Raw genomic sequence first — 23,025 nt, forward strand, 5'->3', positions numbered from 1 at the left:
CTTCAAGCTTTTGAATTTACCCATAAATGACGGTCGCCTGCATGCTTTTTACTCTGAATACCTTCAAATTAACAGCTATAACGGTTTTCAGCTTCAATTACGGAGCAGTTTTTCGGGCGGGTGTCTATCTTCCCCCTGCGACTACCCTGTGCAATTCAACATGTCCGTGCGATAGAACATCCAACGCAGGTCACAAAATTTGGTTATTGCAACGTAAGTAAAGTTTAAAATAGTTGACAGCAGTCGGTGAGTTCAGCAAACTTGCTAACTTTGTGGCATGTGTTGGCGTGGATCATTGTTGTGACATATCGTCGAGCCCTCCTCGTAAGGGGCGTTTTCACAGTGTATCGTGACTTATAAAAACACTCAGAGGGAGTCTTCGGTGTGCGTTAGCTATTATTTAGCTTTGTGGTTTTGGAGGATGTTCATAAAAAAGCGAAGAAACACATGCAATAATTTATTCGAAGGTATCATTCGATTTGTTGAGAAACGGGTGGATTTCGTATGTTTAAAGCTTTCTAGAGATAGAGTGCTTTCTAAAGCATTCAATCTTTGAAATGCTTTCGAATTAAAACCGGACTTAGACGTTCATATTTGTTTGTAAGTATATACGACCCTGCGCAGCTTGTGCTCAGTTTGGCCGGATGGCTGAGAGTGACATACAGACAGACAGACGTACAGACAGACAGACCAAAAAGTTTCCCGTTCAAGTAGCCCAACAAAGACTATGGTCTTTCAAAACTCCCGCTAGCGAGGTTTCAAGTAGGGGCCCAAAAGCACTGCGAAGGGACGGAGCACGGTCGTTAAACAGAGAGAAAACAAAAAATAGCCTCCGTTTATTGCGAGTTTCGTTCACCGAGAGAATAGCTTCAGCACTGCGCACTGGCCTATTTAGGTATTAAAGAGAATGGTACGCTATAGGCGTGAACTTTCAGTCTGGAGTGCTGCGGGAATTAAGAGAAATGGTATAATCTTGTTGCTCGTAACGCCTGTAAAATACAGGGAGAACTGCGATTTATGGGATTGTGAACAATGCTTTTCCTTTTTCTCGTTTCAGCTCTCGAAGCCATTGTTGACAGGCGGCGCCCACACCTGACTGGCTCGGAAGGAGCAACTAAGAAGTTTTCGTCGGAAAACATTTTTTAGCATTTCGACTGCCGATTACACCTGCGAAAGTGTGCCGGACGATTGGAGTTCGTGGTGTTAGGCCTCCACAAAGGCTCTAAGACTAAAGACTATCTTAACACAATTCGGAACAAACCGGGACCACAAGCAGACGCTGCGGCTGCAATGTGAGCACTGTGAATTCAAGGTAAAAACCGCTGGAGGTGCAAGACGAGCAGTCATGAGTGCGCGATTGCGCTGACTTTGCCCCACAATTGCAGTTTATTGTCTTTTTTCCGTCCCATTTAATTTTCTGTTTGCGAGATTTTTCACATTGTCCTTTGACAAAACAAAACAACTGCGAGGCTTCTGTTCGGGTCATGTTCGGTTCTGTTTAACCAATTTCTGCTCCTAAAGATTGTGTTCCATCAATACAGCCTCGGCGACCGGTGTTGCTCTTACCTACTAGCGGTATGTATGCGCTAAGAGCAGTTCTTTAGAGAGGTCACGCCATGCCTAAAGTTTGTCGAAGTTAAAAAAATTTAACCTCGTATCTGCTCAGTTTGCTGCAAATGTCATGCACAGACGAAAGTCTTCTGCCACCAGTGAAGGAAAAATGCCTCTCTTCTCTTTCGCGCCAAGCTCTCACGGTTACCCCCTCCCGTCTTGCTCCTACAACAATAAACACGGTGAATGTTTGCTCACTTCAATTTAATTTTACTGCGTTCCAATCCTCACGCGCCATTTACACTGGAACTTGTTCTTACTGCTGGACTTAATATTTATTTATTTATTTATTTATTTATTTATTTATTTATTTATTTATTTATTTGTTTGTTTATTTATTTATTTATTTATTTATTTATACATACTTTTATGGCAGGAGTGAGCATTCACGAAAAAAAAATAGCAATTAAATAGATCAACAGAGCAATAAAAAACAGAACAGTTAACGCAAATCAGCAAGGGCAAGTAAAAAATTGAAAAGTAGCGGAAAAATTGAAGGTGAAAAGTAGCGATCATAGCGATTACAAATAAATCTGATAGCTTTTTTTTAATGGCCTCAATTCTATCGATTTCACCCTGCTTTTGTGGGTTCCATACGGGGCATGCGTAGTCAAGTACAGCACGAATCAGTGTTTTATATATTAGTAATATAGTGCTTTTTGGGGATTGAGACAGTGTTCGTCTTAAATAACCTAATCTTTTAAAGATTTTGTGCAGACAAAGTTAATATGCTGAGACCAAGATAGATTTCGGGAAAGAACAATACCAAGATATTTGTATTCTGTTACTTTTTTTAAGGGGGATCCGTTATACGAGTACGTTAAGCAGGAAGGGGACTTACTATTCGTGAAATATATAAGCACGGATTGGTTAAAATTGATACTCAATTGCCAGGTTGCACACCATTCACAAAATTTAGTAAATGAGTCAATTAGACGATGATGAGGTTCAGGAGAGTCAATTGGTTTATACAAAACACAATCATCCGCGTACAGACGAGTTTTAGAGGTGACGTTATTAGGCAAATTGTTTATGTACAGTAGAAACAGTAACGGGCCAAGTACAGAACCTTGTGGAACACCTGAACAAACACTAACAATTTCAGAGTCACTTGAGTTATAACAAACGTATTGCGAGCGTTCAGAAAGAAAATTTGCAATGTCCATGTTACTAGTAATGTCGTTCACAAATTCGGTTAACTGCGTAACAGTACTATAACTTTGTCTGAATCCATGTTGGAAGTTAGACAAGAGATTGTTAGATTCGAGAAATGCAATAATATGTTTGTATATAATATGCTCTAATAGCTTGCAGGAGTGAGGGGGAATATAATGCAGGAATATAATGCAACCCGAGGGGACGCCGCGATGGCTATTTGTATTTTTGGTTTAAAGCATTTTTTCCAAGGCTTCTTTGTGTTTGCTATCCCAGAAACCAAGCAGCCGCGTATTTGTTATTCAAAAGAACACCGAAATATAACTTATGTATTGATGTTTTGCCTCAGTGTTGGGAATTATGAAGATTGCAAGCATGTTTACTGATTTGTAAATGTTGCCCCTAGATAAAAGTCTTGGTAAAGAGTGCTTAAATTTCGAGCCTGCCGGCTGCATCAAGTGACAGACAGACGGTCAGACTGAAATATTCTCTTTTAAGAAGCGTTCAGCATTTAATCCCAAGAGAGACGATCGTCTTTAAAAGCACGAGAAAATGAAGTCATTGGTTGATTGTGGGGTTTAACGCGCCGACGCAACGCAGGCGATGAGGCGCGCCGTAGTGGAGGGCTCCGGATTAATTGTGACCACCTGGGCATCTTTAACGCGCGCCGATATCTCGTACACACCAGTGTTTTTGCTTTTCGCCTCCATCAGAAAAGCGGCCGCCGCGGCCGGGAATCGTACCCGCGACCTCGTGCTCAGCAGTGCAACGCCTTAGCCACTGAGCCACCGCGGCGGGTGCGAGAAAATGAAGGCACCAGACATAACACTTACACAAGAAGTGCGCTACCATTAACTGAGCCTTCATTGGCGAAAAAGAGCACCATGTATGCAATTCCGCCGAAGACTTAAAATGGGCGAATGGCGCAGCTTTCACATGCAATTTGATTGCCTTTGTAGATGAACCTTTTTGGCATGTGAGGTCTGCCAAAGAGTTCTAACGAATTTGTACTTTTTATTGCTGATACAGAATGCCGCGGAGATTTCTCTTTGTGTGTCCCAAAGCTTAACAGGGCACGTATGACCTGAACGTTAGGCGTGCAAGAAAGATTGCAGCCACCGTGTTCCTTGAGCTGGTTTTTCACCATGAATCTTAATCTGCACCAACTAGCCCAACTTTCCATCTTACACGCCAGTTCTCTGCCCATGTCCGCCCCTTCAATTACTTCACAGCAGTGCGATGCTCTCGTAATCGCTCAAGAATGGTGCGCCCAGTCTGCCCAACGTAGCATTTCTCACATGATACTGGAGCACTCTGGACCACACAGACCTCCCTCTCCACGAAATATGTACGATGAATTCTTGTGCAGCCAGCCTTTGCAGCTTTCTTATTCAAAATCGTGCACCTGGGTGCACGTTTGCCTCGACCGCAAAACCATACTTGGATCAGAGTTAAGGCATAAAGTTGGGCTAGTTGGTTATCTAACTGCATTTTACGAGCGAAAATTAGACGCGGACGAAGAAGAAGTACACAGGACACTCGCTAGACTACAACTGAAATTTTACATAGCGTCCGTGAAACAAAGAAAGATAACATATCACCACGACCTGCCTCTACACATCCCCACACACGCCAACCTATGTGTCACACATGCGCCCTCGTGGGTAGCATATCTCCTTATCTGTAAGAGTGATTGAAAGGGTGCTGACACAATAAGTCCTTCCCTGTAGATCTGAAATGCCTCGTTAATCTCGCGACTAGTTTGGTCACGTCCAGATCCTACAACACGTGTTTTATCGAACGCCGGCGTGCAATCAGGGCACCGCCTGCAATGATCGGCCAGAGGGCCTCCCGCCGCAAGCGACGAAACTGCTGCACGGTGCTCTCTCAGCCTGTCGTTTAAACACCGCCCCGTCTGTCCCACGTAGCATTTGCCACAGGACAGCGGAATGCGGTAGATGACACCTTCTTTGCAGGTTACAAACCTGGTGCCATGTTTTTTGGTGCAAGCTTGGCGTTGCTTCTCGTTTACGGCGGGGCACATCCTCATCAGCTTGCCAGGCGCGGTGGCCAGCACTTCCACGCCGCATTTTTTCCCCACTTTTTTGAGGCGGTGCGTGAGCTGATGTACGTTCTTTGTTTGTTCTATTGTTCCATTTGCGGGAAGGAAGACTAAAATTAAAAAAAACAGGCGTTAGTTTTGTGTGAACATCTCAATTTGCCCCACCTCGGAAAGAATATTGAGGCAGCTAAAAATGAGGGTTTAAAAATATTCTTTTCGGGTAAAACCCATAAGGAAGGCATGCCACTTAGGGCCATAGTGTCTGAAACAGGTTCCTGGCAGGGTGTTATATCTAGGGAGATTCAAAAGCATTTGAACCACATCTGCGTTGATGACCCGTTTCGAATTCGCAATTCCAACGAGCTAGTTGAGGTTTTACCGGAGTTGCACAAGAAGGGGGCCAATTTTGCATTCTCGACAGACGTCGAAGATTTGTTCTATAGTATCCCTAAAAAAGAACTGATTGACGCCGTGAGAACGTTGATCGAAGAAAATGAACCGGTTCGTTTTCAGAATGCTAGCGGTATCTCCACTCAAGGGTTTATTGATCTTTTAGCGTTTTATATGGAGTCAACCTTTGTCGCTTTTAATGACCAGTACTATATACAGAAAGAAGGTGTCTGTATTGGTTCCTGCATTGCCCCAATACTTTGCGAAGTCTTTTTAGCAGTTTGTGACAAACGCATTGCAGCGCGCCTCAACCACAGTATAGTTAAGTGTTTCAGATATCTTGATGATTTTATTGTGTTTGTGGATGTGGGCAGCCTTCAGGATAGACGGGGAGTGATTGACAGTGTTTTAGATGTGTTTAGGACGTGTTCAAAAGGCTTAAAGTTCACTTTTGAGGAACCTGAGAACGGAACCATTCAGTTTCTGGATGTGAAGCTTTGTTTTACGGAGTGGCACATATGCTGGATGTACCAACCGCGCTCAAAAAAGCAGATTTTGAATTACGCTTCGGCCCACTCCTAGGTGGTTAAGCGCGGCATAGCGGCGAACTGCCTGCGCGGTACCTTCCAGAAGTCGTGCGCTCACAAGGTATCTGGTAGTGTGCAAGCTCAAGTGGCTCGCCTGACGCAAGCGGGCTTCCCTTTGGAGTTGGTGGCTTCGGTCGCAGAAAGCCTCATCAAAGAGGTTAAAGCCGGTAAGAGCCCTTTAAAGGAAGAAGACGCCAACCGGGAGAGGTTGCGACGCGTAGCCGTGCCATACGTACATCAGCTCACGCACCGCCTCAAAAAAGTGGGGAAAAAATGCGGCGTGGAAGTGCTGGCCACCGCGCCTGGCAAGCTGATGAGGATGTGCCCCACCGTAAACGAGAAGCAACGCCAAGCTTGCACCAAAAAACATGGCACCAGGTTTGTAACGTGCAAAGAAGGTGTCATCTACCGCATTCCGCTGTCCTGTGGCAAATGCTACGTGGGACAGACGGGGCGGTGTTTAAACGACAGGCTGAGAGAGCACCGTGCAGCAGTTTCGTCGCTTGCGGCGGGAGGCCATCTGGCCGATCATTGCAGGCGGTGCCCTGATTGTACGCCGGCGTTCGATAAAACACGTGTTGTAGGATCTGGACGTGACCAAACTAGTCGCGCGATTAACGAGGCATTTCAGATCTACAGGGAAGGAGTTAATTGTGTCAGCACCCCTTCAATCACTCTTACAGATAAGGAGATATGCTACCCACGAGGGCGCATGTGTGACACATAGGTTGGCGTGTGTGGGGATGTGTAGAGGCAGGTCGTGGTGATATGTTATCTTTCTTTGTTTCACGGACGCTATGTAAAATTTCAGTTGTAGTCTAGCGAGTGTCCTGTGTACTTCTTCTTCGTCCGCGTCTAATTTTCGCTAGTAAAATGCATACTTGGATGCCATATTTTCCCGCCGCGTTCATGGGGCGGTGGGAAAAGTTGTCGTCATAATGCACAACCACAGGCCGCGCTTTTTTGCCTCGATGCTGATTCAAGCTTGCCCAGCTGCCTGAATTTGCTTCTTCGGTCAGAATTCCTAAAATGGAAGACACCAATTATGCTGGAAAGCTAGCATTGCCCAGGCACCGTGCTCAAAACTGGAGGCACCACGCTGGAGGTCACACAACATTTCGACACCAGTGCGCACGCTGTGTAGGCGATAGCTCTTCTGACATTCTCGCAATGAACCCAATCGTAGTTAAGGACTGGCTGTTTCGACCATAGATGATAACTTCTGCCCAGCTGTCCACCGTGCAAAAATTACACTTATGTACAGGAACTTGAGGCATCCCTCTTCAGGTAATTCAGATTCAAATTTGAGTTCTTGGCCACATCAATGATACACCAAGCATTTTATTCACGAGCTCTTTCGTGCCTTCAGTTTAACCGATGGATTACGCAGGAGTGGATTTGTTCCCCTTCGTGCACTTTCCATCATGTCGAACTTCTACCACCAACTAGCACAAGTTTCTTGCGTTGAACACCTTGCTAGGCCTGAGCTATAGCCTTCCCTCCTAATCTCCTCGTTCTCTTAGAATTGAGTGCACCCCGCACGGGGCACCTTGAGTAATCTTGGTGACGGTTTTGGCGACACCGCGGACCCCGAGCCCCCATACTCTTGCTGTAATCTACCGTGGCTACGAGTTGTAAGGTGAAGGGCAGAAACCATAAACGGTGACCGTCGGAGCCCAGGTCAAGCTCCGGCGGATGGGCTCCCTGTCTGTTTACCAGGCAGGGAGCTCCGGGACCTCTCAGGCTATCAGGGTAAGGTTTGAGAAGGAAGCACCCCCGTCCCCTGCTTTTTTCAATATCGCATGGCTTTTTCTTTATCCCCCCAATCCAATGATCGGCCTCCTAAAAGGGGCCGCACCGAAGTACCAGCTAAAGGTAAACCAGAACATTTCCACAAATTTCTTGTCATTCACTCTGCAGAAACCACTCCTGTTGCAAAGAAGTCTGTCATTCTGTTGGCAAAGTGCATTGAGTCTGTTGTTGGTTCAGACTATGATGCTAAGAAACTCGCCTCAGGTGATGTACTGGTCGAAGTAAAAAGGAAAAATCAGAGTGAGAACCTACTGAAACAGACGACGTTGGCCAACTTGACTGTCACTGTGACACCACACCGGACCCTCAACTCCTCGCAAGGAGTCATATCAGAGAAAGAACTAGAGTCTGAGACGGAAGCAGATCTTCTTGAGGCGCTCCAACCTCAACATGTAACTGCAGTAAAACGAATCGTGATTCGGAGAGCAAACCAAGAAATTCCGACAAAGCATCTAATCATAACGTTTGATCGCACAACGCCCCCAGAAAAGGTGAAAGTGGGTTTTCTTAGCTGCAACGTACGACCGTATGTCCCAAATCCGAGGCGCTGCTTTAAGTGCCAACGATACGGCCATGGAACCCAATCATGCAGAGGGAAGTTGACATGTGCCAACTGTGCTGAGACAGGTCACTCCTCAGAAGCTTGTGAAAGCACCACTCAGAAGTGCCCGAATCGCAGCGGACAGCACGCTGCTTATTCGCGTGCGTGTACACAATTCAAGGCCGAAAAGGAAATAATTCACATAAAAGTAAATGAAAACATCACCTATCCAGAAGCGCGCCAAAAGCACAAGCTGCTTTCGGCCACATCGTACGCAGACGCCGCCCGCCGGGGGTTGGGGCGGCGTTTGGTCAGCACGGCAACACAGTGCAGCCTTCTTGCTGACGTGTTGTTGTCCCAACCCCCAGCTGAGCAGCCACCTACTGCCTCTACAACACCTGTAGAGGCTGCGGGGGCCCCGTCTCTTGCCGGACTGCCTTCGGTAGTCCAGAGTAGTCAGGAATCGCCCAGTGTGGCGACTCCAACGAATGTGGCGAGTGCGATCGCCGCTGGGAGCTCTGCCGCTCTCACTGTGTCCTCTCCACAGGCCCTAGGGACACCTGAAGGCACGGAGGAGATGGACACGGTAGGGCCCACAGAAGCTCCCATCCTAGCCCCGCCGCCTGCCCCGCCCGCGGCGCTTGCGGCTGGAACCAAAGGCACCCGTAAGGGTGCCAAGTCCAGGGGGCCCGGTCCGCCGGACACCCCCCGAACATCTGATGAGGAAATGGACGTCGGACCGTTCCTGTCTGCATCACTCCGCAAGAAACGGGCTGCGGCGTCCAAACCAACAGAAAAGCCAAAGAAACCCGCTCCAAGAATACAAGCCCCGATAGACAAAACATGAACCCACACACACATTCCAGTAGCTCTTAAAGGTACATAATGGGAACAGAAAATATCATCCAGTGGAACTGTAGAGGCCTCCTTAACAATCTTGATGATGTCTACGAAATATTGCATTCCAATCAGCCAAGTGTGATGTGTCTACAAGAAACACATTTAAACTCCAAACACACAAATGTCTTGAATAGTTACATGGTATTTAGCAAGGACAGGGCTGGTAGTGGTACATCTTCAGGTGGTGTGGCCATCATTGCCCGAAAATCATTGGCATGCCACCCTATCCAATTACAGACTGTGCTTGAGGCTATTGCCATTAGAACCATAATTTTCAATAGGCTAATAACAGTGTGCTCCATCTACATCCCTCCGGATTTCCAGCTTTCAAGCTCCGATTTCGAGGGCCTTGTAGATCAGCTACCAGAACCTTTCATTCTTATAGGTGACCTCAATGCACACAACACTCTTTGGGGCTCTCACCGCACAGATGCCCGAGGTCGCCTAATCGAAAAATTTCTAATATCTTCAGGAGCATGCCTATTTAACAAAAACAAGCCTACATACCTATAATATAGCACACAACACTTATTCACACCTCGACTTGGCCATTGGCTCTGCAGTACTCTTTCCATCACTTGAATGGGATGTTGGCACTAACCCATACGGTAGTGACCACTTCCCTACCTCACTAACATACATAGATAAAGGCCCTAGCAGTTCCCCTTCCCAGTGCAAGTTTATAGAAGCAAGAGCAAACTGGAACACATTCACCGAGACATCTCAACTACACTACACAGACATAACACACTTACCTGTAGAGAAGGCAACCCAGCTCGTCACGGAGCACATTCTCGCCGCCGCCAAAAAGTCAATACCCCAGGCCTCTGGGGCCCCGCGCAACCCGAGAAGGCCCTGGTGGAATGACGACTGCAAGCGTGCGCGGGAGGCCCAGAACAAGGCGTGGGGCATCCTCCGTAGACACCCCACAAGTTTTAACCTTATTTCTTTCAAAAGAGCGAAGGCATTAGGTAAGCGTGTGCGCCGTGAGGCAAAACGGGAGAGCTGGCGCGCCTTTCTCACATCCATAAATTCATACACGGACACCCACAAGGTATGGACCCGAATACGTAAACTAAAAGGACAACACACACATAGCCTGCCCCTGGTTAGCACCACAGGGGACACTCTGGAAGATCAGGCTAACACACTTGCACAACACTTCCAACACGTCTCTAGTTCTGCGCACTATACAAACACTTTTATGCAACACAAAACATCTGCCGAAAAGAAGCCTATACGCGACAAGAACAAGTCAAAGTCTGGATACAACTGTGAATTTACACTCCATGAGCTGAAGATTGCTCTTGCCACTTGTAAACCTTTTGCTCCAGGTGCAGACAACATTACATACACTATGATTCAACACCTACACGCAGACACCCTTGAGACACTCCTGCACCTATACAACCAAATATGGCTATCGGGGCACCTTCCAAGGCTTTGGAGGGAGGCCATAGTTGTGGTTTTTCTGAAAGAAGGGAAGGACCCTTCTTCTCCCGCAAGTTATAGACCTATTGCCCTGACAAGCTGCCTGTGCAAGCTCTTTGAGAAGATGATTAACCGGAGGCTCATGTACTTTCTTGAGTACAATGGTGTTCTCGAGAGCTGCCAGGCAGGCTTCCGGGCAGGGCGATCCACAAACGATCAATTAGTTGCACTGGAATCTTACATTAAGGATGCCTTTATACACAAACAGTACTGCATGACCGTATTTTTTGATATCGAAAAAGCATATGATACGGCATGGCGTTACGGCATCCTTGCAGACTTAAAATCGTATGGTGTAACAGGTAATATGTTGAACACTCTTGATAGTTACCTGTCCAAACGAACATTTCGTGTGAGAGTCGGGTCAGCACTGTCCAGAGTTCACATTCAAGAAAATGGCGTGCCTCAAGGCGGAGTTTTGAGCTGCACACTTTTTATCGTCAAAATGAATTCGCTTCGGAAAGCATTGCCTCCATCGATCTCCTGTTTAGTATATGTGGATGATGTACAAATATCTTTTAAATCTTGTAACGTATCCATATGCGAACGTCAAGTCGAGCTTGGGGTAAAGAAACTCTCTCGCTGGGCAGACGAAAATGGTTTCAAACTTAATCCCACAAAAAGTACCTGTGTCGTATTCTCAAGGCGACGTGGAGTAAGGCCCGATCCTGAAATAAACCTCAATGGTGACCCAATCCCTGTTAAAAAGGAACATAAGTTTTTGGGTGTGGTGATGGATGAAAAACTTACATTCATATCTCACATCAAACAACTCAAACAAAAATGTCTAAAAACAATGAATATTTTGAAAGTCCTGTCTCACCAATCATACGGTGCAGATAAACAACTCCTGCTGCGCCTTTATACCGCTTTGGTAGGGTCTCGTTTGGATTACGGTAGTGTTGTCTACGGGTCGGCCACAAAAACAGCGCTAAAAATGCTCGACCCAGTGCTGCACCTCGGGCTTCGCCTCTCGTGTGGTGCTTTTCGTACAAGCCCTGTCGAAAGCCTGTACGTGGAGTGTGACAAGTGGTGCCTGGAGTACCAGCGAATTTATGTTGATCTTTTATATGCTTGTAAAATATCATCCATCGACAACCATCCTTTTAAACCTGTTTTTATGGATACATCCACGTCACAGCTGTTTTTAAATCGTCCATCTCTGTCTCTACCTTTCTCACTTAGGGTGAGAAGGGAAGCTTCTGAACTGTCAATCTCCTTTTTGGACACATTCAGAACATCTACCATTGACTTTATAGCCCCCTGGCAATTTCGCCCTGTATTGTGTGACCTGTCCTTTACACAATTACAGAAAAGCAGGGTACCACAAATCGCGATTTCACAACATTTTCAGTATCTGCAGCAAAAATACCAGGCTGCAGAATTTTTTAGTGATGCATCGAAAACTTCCATTGCGGTGTCTTGTGCTGCGCACGGACCCAACTTTACAGCCTCTACATCGATGCATGTAAATTCGAGCATCTTCACGGCGGAAGCGTATGGCATTTTTCTTGTTGCTGGTCATATTGTTCAACATCACATTCAAAACTCCATCATCTACACAGATTCACTCAGCGTTGTACGAGCATTATCATCCCAAAAGCGTTCTAAAAATCACGTCATAAATCTAGTTTTTAAGACTTTAATGTCAGCGTATGTCAAAAATCTCGAAGTGATTGTATGTTGGGTACCGGGTCACTGTGGGATTGCGGGAAATGAGACCGCAGACCAAATGGCCGCCGCTGCGGCACACACGAACACAGTGGACATTACAAAAGTACCGTACACCGACCTCAAGCCATACATAAGAGAACACCTTCGCAGAACCTGGCAAGCCGACTGGAGCACACAGACAGACAACAAGTTACACCTAATTAAACCACACCTAGGACCATACACTACTGACTCACACAACAGATTCATTGAAGTTGCACTAGCTAGATTGCGGATAGGCCACACACACGCAACACACTCCCATATGCTCACTGGTTCTCCAAGACCCTTGTGTAGCAGGTGTGGGGAGGGCCTATCTGTAATTCACATTCTCATTACATGCAGAGCACTCCATAGAACAAGACGCAAATATTTCCCACGACTATACAGACAACACATCCCACTACATCCACCACTGTTTTTAGCGGATGATCCCATAGTCCCCCTACAACGTACTTTTAGGTTTCTTAGCGAAATCAAATTTTTACAGCTTATTTCCTATCACGCGTAATTCTTGCACGTAGTTTTATGCCCTGCACTATCACACCCTGGCCTTTTACACCAGCCATCCTCATCGTCTCACTGATTTTACTATTTTAATCTCTGCTCTTATTGAGTAGTCTTAGGGATTACATCTTCAACCGTCATACATAACCATTGCTTTGGCGCTCTTTGCCCTAGTTGGCCTTGCGCCATAAACATCCAATCATCATCATAGAATTGAGTGCACGCACAAAGTATTCGTTCAGGTATGCGCTACTCCGTAAGCATGTAAAACTTTGCTAGACTATTAGTAGCAACATTTCCATATGCGATGAAGCTTAGGAGCATGAGCGTATCGCTACGTTTCTGGTCCTTACGACGCCAATGGGTATGCACATCTTGAGGAACAATGAGCATAACGAGTGCCTTTTCTAATGGCTCAAGTTATATTGTGCTAGGTCTTAGTGTGTAGCACAATTCCTAACGTACTATTTGTAGGACAAAGGTCAGGTCACCGTAGCTTGTAAGCTATCGACAATCCAAGCAACGCCTTACTCATTGTTCTTCGAGCTCCGAGTACTAGTTCACGATGTTGACCCAAAGTGTATAGACCTGGAGGCAAGAAGACGACGTCATTGAGGGCGCTATGCCCCAAAGCGACATGATGGGAAGATTGCGGCTTTTAAACTACCACACGTCTTATTCGCTCCACATGTCGTCCCATTATCACCATCGTTGTCATCATTATCTTTCATACTTTCGCTACCATGATTGAGACCTGGGTCAACCGCCCTTTATATGCTTATAAGAAGGCTTAGCGCTGCGTAACACTCTCGGTGAGCCGTATGACGTGCCACAAAACGCGGTTCTCGTACTTTAAGATGCGTGCACTGCTTTGCGTCATTGGATCGCAAAACGTAAGGTTAGGGCTGTCGTGAGGTTGGCACGTGCTCGCCTTTTCGGTGCTTGTGTCTGTTCTTTTGGTAGCGGCGGATTGCATTTATTTTGGGGCCAGACACCACCATGTCTTGCACTGCCACGTTTTGGTTCCAGGGGAAAACCGAAAGAAAGAACTGGGAGGGAAAGAAAACATAGACAAGGAAAAACACGAGAACATGGGGGTAAAAAATCTATCAAGACATGACGACTCCAGGAAGGTATTAAGTGTGGAGAATAACCACCGCTGTCGGATTATGCTGATTGCTTTTGTCAGTTTTCAGCCTGCGAAAGTGACGGCAGAAGAGTTGGTGGCATGATTTATTCTTTTGCCTGTACGCTTTTTTGTTTTAATCTTTTGCCCGTACGCTTTTTTTCCACATGTCGTGTACTGTGTACTTAATTACACTGCACCGTGGATATTCCGGGTGCTCTTGTCTAACGAAGTGCGTCTCACGCAGATGTGCCGTTCTTTCCTATCCCGTTCGTAGTCAATGAGTATGCACGAGACCACTAACGAGATATGTCCGAGCGAACATTTTTACAAATGCCGCCCGTAACTTAGCCTTCTGGTCCTTGGCCGGTGGACATGAAAGTCGCCGTCGTCTCTTACAGTGTTGCGTCTACAACCAACGTTATCACACTTAAAGCTTGAATCGTGGCTCAGCGAAGCCACACCTAAATGGGAGTCAAAGTTTTCGTCCCTATTGGCAGCGATAGCTTCTACGCTGGTAGGATTTGCAATAGGGTCTTCTTTATCTGTCCTCTCAGTTAGGTCGTGCACCTTGTCATAGCACCCACGCAAGCGTGCAATAGACCCTGGGAAAGCGTTAGAAGACACCCAATGGTATTTAAAAAGTTGGGCCATGGTCGGGTATCAATAACTACGTGGATATATGCGGTATGTCTCGTCAGCACGTTTAGGCGTACGAAGAACGCTCACAGAGTCACTGATTACTACGGATTCCTCGAACGCTTATTGGCGTTGAAGCTGCTGGGTGCGGTCCAAGTGTGTGAGAGAGAGAGTAAACATTTATTGAAAGGGCAAGACACCGGCCAGAGAAACCGATCTTGGGTCTGCCACTTCCCACTCGGGCAAGAGCGGAGGGGAAAAATACGAACAAATGAATATGGGAGGTATCAGAAATAACAGCGAAATTGACTGATGGACTACGTGATACCATTGAGACCAATGAACGGCACACGTGCGACTAGACGTCGAATCAGATTATCGCAGTCGGATTTTTATCAGATATTCATCGGTCAAGTACCAAAATACATAAGAAATTACTCCGTGGTCTGTTACATTTTTGCAACCTGCTGCCAAAAACACAGAGGAAATTCTCTAAGGAAAATAAGCAGAGCTTTAACAGCTAGATTTTGCTTTCTTGTGTCATCCTAGGGGCTCCTGGCCTCCACGCGTAGCAACCCCGTTTCGGGAGAGCGATTCGCAATGGCAGCCGAGAAAAATTGCTCCAGAGGCAGTATTCTGACTATAACCACTTTGAAAACGTCCGTTTCGTGTCTGTTTTATCGTGGCGTACTTTATTTTTAGGTGGACGTACAGTTGATTCATGCGCAATGCTCTTGTAACATATTTTAAGCAACTAAACGTATTTTAAACTATTTTTTATTTGTTTCTTTTAACGTATTTTCAACAACTAGACATGATAGGATTTTTTATGGTGTAGTTGAAAGTTTTCACCAAAACGGGGCGATTGTCGCAGATGGCAGCTGCAGTCAGCTGTTTCCTACGGCAGTAAAGCGTAAATAATGCTACGGACGCTCACTTTTTTCCTATTGAGCCCCAAATGTTTAAGACCCTGCCATTGACCACGTATCAATATAACTACCTCCTGTTACGTAATTCTGCACTGACGTACTTCCGGCATTCTGACGCGAGCTTTTGCAAGGCATTCGAATGGTTAGTTACAGCGTTCGTTTTATGTGGTACTCACCAAATGAAAAAAAAAATGGGGGAGCGGTCGGGATTTTTCTTTCTTAGCGACGTGTCTGCTCCCCGTTAATCTACGAACGTTAAGCGTGGTATGTGAATTTTTCGACTACCAATAAAAGTTTATTGATCCCCAGTGGTTGTGTCTGCGAGCTATGAAGATCGCAGACGATCGTATATTTCGCTGCGTCATGTCCTCGGCGACGGCGTGGATGCACTGGTCTGCCAAAGCGATACCATTTCATCGCTTCCAACCGCTGACTGAAACCCACCTGTAGAGCGGAAACGAAGGACGCGTACCACTTCGTCCTCGACACTAACCACCCGATGCCACTGGCTAAGTTCGCCTCACAGCTGGTCGCATAGTCCCGCACCATCCTCTTCGAGAGAAGGAATGCTTCTGCAGGCCTTTCAAAGTGATCACCATAACTTTCCGACCTCCGGTTTCACCCACAAGCCACCAACATGGCGTTGACAGGTAAATTTATATTACAACTGCCAAAATCTTCTGCTCCGAGAAGCCGTGGTTCAATGCAGTAGGTCCACCGTGCTGGAGTTACGTCACATGCGATTGTCTCTTTTAGCAAATGAAGGCTCCTTCAAAACAGCCATTTTAAAATGGACACGAAACGGACAAAACTTGGGAATAGCGCCTCAGGTAAGGGTACACACCTTCTACCCCGCAGGAGTTCATGGCAAGAGAAGCCACTGGCGGAACCGCGCACTGGGAAGACCGATCCCCGCGCATCACGTTCTGTGCGCTTGGTGGAGGTGATGGCTTCGCCAGGAAACTTTAGGCGTTGTAGGTTTCTCGTTACATTTCGTATTTCTCAGCGCACTCGCAACTCCTCAATATTTCGAAAAAAAGTGGCGCAGCTTGCGCTTGAGGTGCGATGCTGAAGACAAACGGGAGCACGGGACTTCCAGCTGCGGCGCAGCCGCCCGCCGGCTGACGCCTGCTATCTCCCTTCTTTGGCCAGTCGACCTGGATGCCTGTCTCTTTGTCAGTGAAAGTAGGGCATGGCGTAAAGAAACCTCTTTGAGTAAGCTCTTGGTGAAGAAAACAAAACGTGTTATTCCTACTCAGATCCAATGGAAAGCATGATAACATCCATAATACGCAAGAATTTGTCTTGGGGTGCATTTACAATGCTGTGGTTACGCAGGTTGGCATCCGACACGAGGTCAAGCCCCCATGATTTTAAGCGGTCTCCATCGAGACTCAACTTGATATAAGGTGGCGAGAGCTTGCTCCTGCAAACCATGTACGTTGTTTCCTCATCTTCCTTCCTTCCAGCCCAGAAAGTTTAGTTCGCGCAGCCTTGGTAAAAGTGGTCAGAGAAACAGTTCACACATTATTGAGGCTCCTCACGCCTGTTAACACAGAAAGCCTTAGTTGCAAATTAACTGGAATTTGTATGTGAGGATAGTGGGCAGGTACGATAGCACCGTAGGCCATGAAATGGTATCAAGCCGCCCCATGAGTATCTTACTGCTGCTCCCATCCCCACTGGCGAATCACACTGAGTGGATAATTAATTAATCTCTATATCAAACGTAATAATGACTGTGCAGAGTTCAATGGGAGAATATTTCTTTCGCGTTCATAACATTGACGGAGCGCTTATGTGCCCTCAGAATTTTTGCCTGTATTTTAATTTATATCAAGGCGCATGAGCGGCGTCGGTAACATCGCGAGGACATTCACTCCAGGCATTTAGGCCGCGAATAAAAACACTCCTGCTTTTTATGTTATCATTACTAGTGTTCCGCACGTGGCAGGAAATCTCTATCATTGCACTCATTTCTCGAAAACACTGTTCTGAGGGACATAAAGTGCAGCAAGGTAACAACGAGTTCTGGTTACCTCAGGGTCGATGCAGGGCAATAAAAGCTTCCCAAGCACGCATCAATGTTTCATAGCCAAACCTTCGCAGCATCAAAGATGGCACCCCGGCAATTTTGACTTACAGTTCTGACGGCACTTATTCTTCCTTCAGCACTTCTTGGAGCGACCGAACTTTTAGCCAACAATCCCTCCCTTGGCCAGTACCAAAATGAAGAAAATGTGAGTTTTATTTTTGTTCGTTACACTTTAAAAGATATTATGTGCTCACAACGTACTGTTGTTTTGGAGCACAGATACGTCATGTTTACTGCTGGAGGATCAATAAATCTGGAGAGCGTGTTACCTAGTCATGCGTAAGAGTGCCTATCTCTTTCTCTACCTCTACGCTCAGGAAGCCTAATTTCAAACCTAGCTCATGATTATTTCTTGGTGAATTTCTAACAAAGACTGCAATAAGGTTCATGAAGTGTAGACTGATAAACTTGTTTTATGCGCGTGACTACTGATTTTTTAAGCAGATCGATTTACCGAAGCTTCTAGGGGCTGAGCTCTCAGGAATTATATTGGAAAGTTGTGGCTACACAGAATCGCGTAGTGCCAGAGACCAGCGGATTTCACTGTGCATAGGGGGTTCAGTTATGTAGTTGCCTGATATTCTGTATTCAAAACAGGAGTTACTTGTGTTCACTTATTGCCAATGTACAAGATTGGTTCTTTATACCCCACGACTGTCTTCCTTTTGCCACTCGTTAAAGCACGAGTCTTGATTGAAACCATCTCTGCTACATCGAAGATATGTCTTTCTGAGAATCGTGACTGTTCAGAGTGATGCGAGATGCTCAAATAAAACTAGAGTTTTTTATTTTTGCGCAGACGAAGACAGACGTTGAAGCGCGTTGATTACATTGATCGCCGAACAATTTGCTACGAACTATTTCACACGTTGCGACATCGGCTTTGCGACATGCGCTGCTAGGGAAACAAGAATCATTCGCCCAGGTGGCCTGTGCTGGCCACCCTGGTTTTTTTCCAACGGCTACGCCGGGGGTTCAGCAACATGGAGTGGAGGAAAGAAAAGTTTAGGAGGGAGCGTCACGTGACAATCGTGAAGCCTAGTTATAAAAAATGAAAAGGAAAGACTGATGGGAGATGTTCTATTCACGTGACAGGCAAGCGGTAGTTCTTTGCGCCTCATGTGGCCCTTCGCCGACGCTGCGTGCGTGCGTCTATCCGTTTGGTTGCCGGGCCGTCCGCGTATTCGAGTTTCGGCGACGAGTCGTTGCGCGCAGCTCTGCCTGCAACCCGAAACGCGCAGTGGCCTGATCGTGCGGGCAAAGTGGTCGGACGGGAGAGGCCGAAAACATCTTTGTTTACTGAGCTTTCGGACCCGTCGAAGTTCACGCCGCAGTCGGAGAGTTGTGAGCCGCCGCCGCGTGCAGAAGTAAAGATGATCTTTTCAACTTTGCCGCTAAGGCAAAGTTGAAAAGATCAACCATTTCAACCCTTCCTTTAACCATTTAATGCCAAGGCGCAGTCAGTCCACAATTCAGCAAGGTCCCTCCCAGGCGTAATCTAGCATTCGTTTTTTTTATATATATACGTATCGCACCGATCGAGCGGTCCTCAGCGGACAAACAGCCGGCGTACTGCTTGCGACGCGAGGTAGTCACACCCAACATAAGGGTTCTGAACCCTTTGTTTTCCAGTGCACTGAAGTAGATAAAAACGCACCACCACGCCGGAGCACCGATCCAAAAGGCGAACGCATGCATAAGCGCGAGCGAAACCAAAGCTAATCTCTCACCACCTCCCCGCCGACACGACACTCGTTACGCGCGATAACTCAGCAGAATGCCAAACACAAACGTCACAGCACACCTAGCAAACTCCGCGCAGCTGTAGGCCGCTCTATGCTTGTGAATGTTTACGGCATCGCGTTCGAGCGATCCAACGTCACAAGTGAAATTCGGCTTGCAGCTCGTGTGGGTGCTTCTTAAGAATGCGATCGAAGTCTCGCCTTTCTTTGAACAGCGACAGCGGCAGTGCTTCCACGATACGAAGCTTGGAGCGCAACGCTGGCGAACAATCTTGTACGGCGCCTTCGGCGACGGCGCTCGCCGCCATCTCCACCGGCAGCCAGCCGGAGCCACTAAATGCTAGCGCGGGCCTGAGCGTGGTGGACTTTCCATAATGCATTGCGCGGGAGGAGCCCGAGGAGAGGAGAAAGCGGCTTCAGAGGAGGTTGGCTTGCCGAAGCTGGGCCGCCTGACGTCATGCTCCCTCCTAACATTTTTCTTCCTCCATGTTCAGCAAGGACAAGAAAAGAATTCTCTGGCCCCTAAAGTCCACAAATCTGCTTTAAAACGAAAGCCGTATGGCTCTCCTTTTGGTGCTTACCGCACACGTACTTACTGCTACACCTTGATTGCCTCACCTTGTTTAGTTTTGTTTTTTCGTCTCCCGGCACGGCTTACTTGAATAAGCCGAATGCGGACGCTTTACTCCACACCTTCCTTCGAACCATATTTCCGCGCGCCTGGAATACACATGCTCCCATTGGCGGATCCAGAGGGGGGGGTCCGGATGTCGTGACCCCTCCCTTAATTTTTGAATTTAAACCTCCAAGAAGATGACCACTCAGGTCGCAGAAAAAGGTGAATTGATGACTTGTTGTATTCCTTCTGTTTTTGCTTTCCCGAAATTTCAGTGAATAAATAAGTCTTCTCCTCCTCCTCCTCCTCCTCCTCCTGGTCATCATCATCATCATCATCACTGATAGGAGCTGACCCCCCTCTCAGAAAAAGCCTGGATCCGCCCCTGCATGCTCCACCTACTTGTTGTCATGTTACGTCTTCATGCTACATGGCGTCAGGCCCCACGCACTGTGCCAACATTTGGCCCGCCTCTTTCAACGTGCCGATTTGGCTTGGTGGTAACTTCCTCGCCTCCTACTCTGGAAACCCGGTTTCGATTCCTAAACGAACTTCACTGCCCCCAGTTGCCTTTTCAAGCCAATTTCTTTACCTCGTCGAAATTATTCTGCATGCGCACTTCGGCGCCAAATCCGCCATTTTAGTGCGGCACGCCGCAGACAATACGCCACGTTTTATGTGAGTGCCCACGTTACTTATCTGAAAAATTAGTCAGCAACCTGTACACCCCGTAACCATTTTTTGGGGAATATTTTATGCAACTGGCCTTCGCTGTAATCGTCCCACAAGGCGACTAAGAAGCTGGTGCGCTACTTACAAATGAACTCAAACTCAAGACTATAAAAATTATAATCGGCGCTAAAACAGGGACGAGAGGAACACGTAACTCACAAAACGGTGCCGAACTTCCAACTAGAATTTATTGAAAAAGATGCTGCTTATATACACAAAACTAAAAACCTAAAAACGAGAAGCAATTGTCACGTCTAAATGCATCACGTGTTTAAAAAGCCACTTCTTTATCAGTCAGCGATAAGGACGGAGTACTCACGCAGTTATCCCCTGCCTGTCTAATAAAAAGAGCTTCCATAATTTCGCGCTCAAGCCTTCCTCGTGCTTTCCGCAAGAACTTTGTCCTATCTAGCAGGGGGCTACACTTGCATCGTTTGCAGTGATCAGATAGGTGGCCACCAGCTTTATTTTCAACTGCCCACTTGTGCTCCCTTGCCCTCTCATTGAAGCATCTTCCAGTTTGCCCAATATACACTCTTTTGCAGCTCAGGGGAATTTCATAAACTACACCCATCCTGCAGTCGGTGTAGCGAACAGCGTGGTTTTTTGCACAGGGTTCAGATTCTTTCTTCGGAATTTTTGCTCATCATTGGGCAAACTTTTGACAACTTTTCCGGGGCGCTGAAAACGACATTTACCCCGTACCTTTGCGCCATTTTCTTTACATTATGCGGGACCCTGTGTAAATACGGTATGACGTGCACCTTTTTTCTTTTTGCCAGCCTATCAGTTCGTCAGGGCTATCTTTTCGCCTCACCTTTTGTAAAAGAGCCTCACACACGCTCGAAATCAGCGAAGAAGGGAAATGGGCCCGGCTTAGCCTCAAAATCTGATCGTGGAAACTAGCTTCCACTTTGTGAACGCACGATTTTTAAGTGCGATGCACTTTATAAGCGACCCCGAACCTTCCGCCGTCCGCATTGCTCCTCCTCCTCTCCCCTAGCAACGGCGCGAGGAGCGGAGAGGAGCGTCTGTAGCAACGGCGCAGCGACGTCACACCCCACGTGACCCGCGCGCGCTCCGCCTCCCGCGCCGTGGCTGGGCGCGCCCGCGCCGGCTCCCGCACCGCTCCTCGCGCCGTGACATCACACTCCCACGTGACCGCGCGCTGGCGCCTTTGCATCTGCTCCCCCTCTCCTCGCGCCGTAACGTCACATGCTCTGCAGCTGGCGCGCCTCTCCCCCCGTTAGGTTTGCACTCTCCCTCGGCGGGCGCCTCTCCCCTCGCCTGACAGCTCCCCCTCGCCGGTACTGCGCCTCTCAAGGCGATGGCAGAATTACTACGCCGTGTACTCTCGGCGCAAGAAATGCATTCGCACTTCCTCACGATTCCCTTCGGGGAGGTGGGACCACAGTTGACATAACAACAGTACCTTACACCGACCTAAAGACACACATCAGACGACAGCTTCGTAACACATGGCAACTACACTGGAGTCAACAAACAGACAACAAACTACACGTAACAAAACCGCAACTGGGACGCTACATAACTGACTCACACAACAGATACACTGAAGTTGCCCTGGCTAGGCTGCGGATAGGTCACACACATGCGACGCACTCCCACCTGCTCACTGGAACTTCGGGACCCACGTGTAGCAGGTGTGGAAAGGGCCTATCCGTAGTCCACATACTAATCACATGCAAGGCACTTGACACAACACGACACAAACATTTCCCTGAATTATACAGACGACACATTCCTTTGCACCCATCATACTTTTTAGCCGACGAACCCATGGTTTCTAGTCAACGTGTTTTTAAGTTTTTAGCTGAGGTAAACTTTCTGCAGCTCTTGTCATACCATGTGTAATCACCCTGGCCCTATACACCAGCCATCTCCATTGTCTTTTGTTCTGCATCACCTTTACTTTTAGTCAGATATTTTAGTATGTACGTCTCATCATAATTCAGTAACTTCTTCTTTGGCGCTCTTTGCCCATAGTCGGCCTTGCGCCAATAAAACCCAACCATCATCATCATCAGCTTCTTGAATACACGTCATCGCTACACCCCTTTTTACTAGTTTTGAGTGCGCACTATTGAAGGGAAGAAGCTGTTTTTGCGCCCTCGGGCTTTACTGCCAGCAAACATGGCTGTACTGCCAGCAAAAGAAAAAAGGTGCACGTCATACCGTATTTACACAGGGTCTCGCATAATGTAAAGAAAATGGCGCAAAGGTACAGGGTAAATGTCGTTTTCAGCGCCCCGGAAAAGTTGTCAAAAGTTTGCCCAATGATGAGCAAAAATTCCGAAGAAAGAATCTGAACCCTGTGCAAAAAACCACGCTGTTCGCTACACCGACTGCAGGATGG

At 47.1% G+C, this 23,025-nt stretch overlaps 1 protein-coding gene across 1 annotated transcript in view; it reads left to right on the forward strand.

Moving 5' to 3' along the window:
* The first annotated feature begins 17,563 nt into the window (after positions 1-17,563).
* Positions 17,564-23,025, forward strand: part of LOC144165098 (uncharacterized) — a 28,469-nt gene continuing 23,007 nt past the window's right edge. Inside the window, exon 1 of the mRNA XM_077695221.1 lies at positions 17,564-17,703. The gene's annotated coding sequence lies outside the window, so the exon portion shown is untranslated. The remainder of the gene's footprint in view (positions 17,704-23,025) is intronic.

Source organism: Haemaphysalis longicornis, unplaced genomic scaffold, assembly GCF_048455015.1.
Source record: "Haemaphysalis longicornis isolate Haplotype H1 unplaced genomic scaffold, Haemaphysalis longicornis Haplotype H1 scaffold_14, whole genome shotgun sequence".
Classification (NCBI taxonomy): Eukaryota; Metazoa; Arthropoda; class Arachnida; order Ixodida; family Ixodidae; genus Haemaphysalis; species Haemaphysalis longicornis.